The sequence below is a fragment of the Ursus maritimus genome, unplaced genomic scaffold (genome assembly GCF_017311325.1).
Source record: "Ursus maritimus isolate PB19 unplaced genomic scaffold, ASM1731132v1 scaffold_32, whole genome shotgun sequence".
Lineage (NCBI taxonomy): Eukaryota > Metazoa > Chordata > Mammalia > Carnivora > Ursidae > Ursus > Ursus maritimus.
In genome coordinates this window covers 2,238,172-2,242,446 of record NW_024425786.1, presented here as the reverse complement: position 1 = coordinate 2,242,446, position 4,275 = coordinate 2,238,172, and the positions used below count along the sequence as shown (strand labels likewise).

At 65.2% G+C, this 4,275-nt stretch overlaps 1 protein-coding gene across 1 annotated transcript in view; it reads right to left on the bottom strand.

Moving 5' to 3' along the window:
- The window catches only part of TP73 (tumor protein p73), a 59,325-nt gene that overhangs the window by 19,478 nt on the left and 35,572 nt on the right, over window positions 1–4,275 (bottom strand). The window lies entirely within an intron of this gene.

Below are 4,275 nucleotides of genomic sequence, written 5' to 3'. Positions count from 1 at the left end.
GTCGCGTGTATGCACGGAGCCCAGCAGAGGCCTGCATGCGTGCCCGAGTGTCTGTGCACGTGCGTGTAGTCGCGTGTATGCACGTAGCATGTGCACGTCTTTCCATGTGTGCGAGGTGCTTTGTGTGTGTGCGTCCATGTGTGCACACACGCCTGTGAGCAGAGGGCTCCCCTCGGTGCCCAAGGAGCACATATGTGAGATCTGGGGGCAGAGGGACCACCTGGGGCTGGGGGCACTCGCCGGGGGCCTTGGTCAGGCAGAGGCCAAAGACCCCATTAACAGCTGTGATCCCTTGGGCACTGGTGAGGGTGTTTTTTTCCTGAGCGAGGAGAGGAGTGAAGGCAACAGTCAATTTGGAATTGTACTTGAGAAAAATATGAATTATCTATCAGTTACCAGCCGGCCGGCATGGCGGGGCCGCGCATGGCGTGGTGCGGAGGCCCAGACAGCACGCCGGGGAAGCAAGTCTGGGCAGCACCCGCGCAGCCGGACCCCCAGAGCTGTGAGCAGGCGGGCTGCCCGGCCGTCCCCATCCTGCACCGTGAGCCTGCCCGCCCCCTCCCCGGGCAGGGAAAGGAGCCTGTGGGGGGTCTGCTCCCAGAGAGCCAAGGTGCCAAAAATCTCATTATCAATGTCTGTCCCACCTCCACCCCCTGCACTGATGAGGGCTGGGGAGGGGGAACCGTGTGCGCCCACAGCAGTACCCCCCGGCACAGCCACAAGACAGCAGAGGGCCCAGGCAGGGGGGCAGGGTAAGGGTGGTCAGAGCTTGGGGGCAGAGCTGCTGGGCACAGGTGAGCCTTCCCCTGTCCCCCGGTATGGCCGGCCGGGACAGACCACGCCATGGGGCCACGTAGGGCCAGATCACTCTGACATGTCATGGGCTCTCCAGGCCTGACACTGCATCTCCGACAGGGGAGGTGGAAGCAAGTAGGGGGGCGGTTGGCAGAGGCCCCAGCGGGGGGTGGGGCGATAGTCAGCAGAGGGGCAGCTTCTGTCGCTCCCTGAGGACCAGCTCAGACCACCTCAGGCACTCCAAGTCCCCCAAGACACTGCAGAGACCCCACCAGCACCCTCAAACAGCAGAGAGAAAGAGCCAGGACCCCTCTCCAAGACTGCCAAGATTCCTAGGGGTCCGGCAGAGGGTCCAGCAGCTCAGGCCTTGGTGACAGTATTGGTGCGGGAGGGGCTGGGACCCACCCCTGGGAGAGTAGAGAAAGGGCGGGTTTAGGGAATAGTATGAACATGGAAGAGGATAGGGAGTGAGCCTCCTGTCACCAGAGGTGTGCAAGTGTGGGATGCCTCAGGCACCTCCTGACCTGGCTTTCAGTCACATTGCCTAACCTCAAATCTGGGGTCGGGGGACCAGGACCCCACAGGCCATAAGAGAATCCTCCAGCAGGTACAGCTGCTGTCCAACAGCCTCCCCCAGGAGGGCCAACTCCAGGGCACCCCAGCCCCAGCCCTGCTGCTACGGAAATACCAATGTGACGTCCCGCTCCTCCTGTACTAGCCCGTGCCGTGTGGACAGCATCCCTTCTAAGGAGCAACAAGGAGCTTCGCGGAAACATTCACGAATTTGCAGGCGCTCTGGACCAGGTGCCCCGCTCGGCCACTGGAAGCCCTGCAGTCAGCGATGGGTCAGCGGCTGGGGGTCCACAGCCGGAGCGAGAACCAGAGACAGCCGCAGGGGGGCCGTGCCTGGGGTCCCAGACCTGGACTGATTGGCCCCTGCACAGCCCAACTGGCCTCCCTGTGGGTCCACACCCTCTCCGGTCCCCCAGGAGCGTGGGAAAACCACAACCTGGCCAGCGGGGCAGTGGGGATCGTGAGACCCCATTCTTAAAGCAGCAGAGCCTCAGGGTCAAGCCTAAGCCTCAGGGTCAAGCCTGCTTGGTGCTCGGCCGCCCCGTGGGGACTTCTCTGTTCCAGGGTCCTGTTTCCAGGGGCTGGGGGAGACCGTGGAGCTGCTGTTCCCTGGAAGAGGTGACGCTGCCCCATGGCCGGGACCTGCTAGGCGTCCCCGGGGCAGATGCCAGGCAAGGCTCACTGTCCTCTCCCTGTGTGGGGCCAGGAGACCTGGAGTGTCCCTGGGGCTGCCTTTTCCTGCCAATGCCCTGCGTGCCCCACCCTTGGAGGAGAGCCTGTAGTCTGTCCCAGGGTCTCAGAGTTCCTGCAGAGCCCCTGCCCCTGTGGGCATGTCCAGCAGCCCGGTCCTCTCCGAGCTGTACCGCGGTTCGGAACCTAGAGCCCCCAGACCTGGAAGCCCGGCCACAGGGTCCAGGGAGCACTTTCTATGAGCTGCTTCCCCCCCTCCACTGCCTGTGGCCAGGCCTGGAAAACGGAATGGTAACAGATCCTGCCTCTTGGGTCGCTGGCGGTTTCAAGACTCAACGTAAACTCCAAGCACCCAAGGGAGGCCATGGGTGCAGGGCTGACATCCAGCCGTCATCCAAGTCGGTGAAATCCCACCAGGGGCCAGAGTGCAGGGCGAGTGCAGGGCGAGCGCAGGGCGGGCGCTGGGCAGGGAGGAGAGACCGAGTCCGAGTCCGCAGGGCTGTGGACCACCCCCCACCCCTGACTTCCCAGTCTCGCGCCCATGCTCCGCGATGACAGCGCAGACGCCGGCAGGCAAAGCCCCAGCCCGCCAACCACCAGACCGCAGACCCCAGACCCCCCTGCCCATGACGCTACCTGGAGGAGGCGGCAGAGCGGGCGTGCCCCCTGCTCCCCACGGGCAGGATTCAAGCCCCACCTCAGGGCAGGGATGCCAGTGGGTCGACCTCGCTATGTTGGTCTCTGGGCCTCATCTGCTCGGAGGCTGGCCGGCTGGGGCCGCACGTCCGGGAGAGGGTGGGCACGCCCAGACTGCCCAAGCCCCAGACTCCGCCTCCGCCCGACGCTCCCGTGGCGGTGGGCCAGGGGGAACCCTGTGCGGACACCTGGCAGGCCTCCCTCGCTGCGGGACGGTCGGGGGGAAGGGGGATCGGCGCCCTTTCCCACCCCACGCCCCGCAGACGCCCCTGGGAGCAGGGGCAACTCACCGTCCAGGTGGCTGACTTGGCCGTGCTGGACTGCTGGAAGGTGACGTCGAAGTGGTGGGGGCCAGGGTAGTCGGTGTTGGAGGGGATGGCCGGCGCGGGCGACATGGTGTCGAAGGTGGAGCTGGGCTGCGCGTAGGGCGAGTGGGTGGGCACGCTCACGCTGGCTGCGTGCTCCGGGGTGTAGGGGCTGGCCGAGGCCGCGCGGCCGCTCAGCTGGTCCATGGTGCTGCTCAGCAGATTGAACTGGGACTAGCGTGGGAGGGGGAGGGAGGGGGACACACAGTCAGGCTGGAGAGTGGAAGCGCGCGGCCAGAGGTGTCCTGTTACAGGAGCCTTAAAGGGCCAGCAGCTCAGTCATCCCAAATATTTCCCGTCCCCCCTCACCCGACAGGTCACTGCTTGTGTTGGGATAAACTGACATATTCACCTCGCCCTCCCCTCTCCATCAGCCTCCCCGTGCCAGGGTTTCCAGGGTTCCAGGGAGCGCACCTGGAGGGGAGCTGTACCCCGAGGGGAGCTGCTGGCAGGGGTGCTGCCTGCCTCTGGGCGTCCTGGCAAGCTCGGGGGCTCAGGGGCAGTATCCCCGTTCCCTGTCCCCGGGCATGGCCCGAAGTAGGGAGACCCCGGGCCCAGGGAGCCAGAGAGGGGCAGGGGGAGGCCCCAGTGTGTGGGGCCCTTGGTCCCCTCCTGCCATCCACAGCCTCTGCCCTAAAGAGGCCCCGGGAGCCCAGCCCCTCCCCGCGGGGTCACACCGCGCAGGAGCAGGGACTCTGCGAGTACATCCCCAGGCCAGTCTCTTGGGGTCAGCCCCTGCCTGGAGCTTTCGGAGGCCCCAGCAAAGGAGGGAGGGGACAGATCCCAGTCCGGAGGCTTCTGGAGGTGGGTTCGGAGGGTACAGAGCAGCTGATACTGGCCAGAAGGGCTCTAAGCACAAACATGTAAGCCGCTCGCCCTCTCTGTCTGATGGCCACCATGTTTATTTTAATCCTCTCTGTGGGCCTGAGGTGGACACTGCTATTATCCCATTTTACAGATGAGGACACTGAGGCATGCAGGGGGAGTGACTCGCCTGGGGTGAGGCGGTGGCTCTGACAGACAAAGTGGGGGCATTAGCCACCCTCAAGGCAGTCACTCTGAGCGCCTGGGGACAGGAGGAGATGGTGACCCGGGGGGCAGAGGGCCTGGGGTCCCCATGGGGTCAGAGGCAGACCAGCAGCCAGAGCGGGAGGGG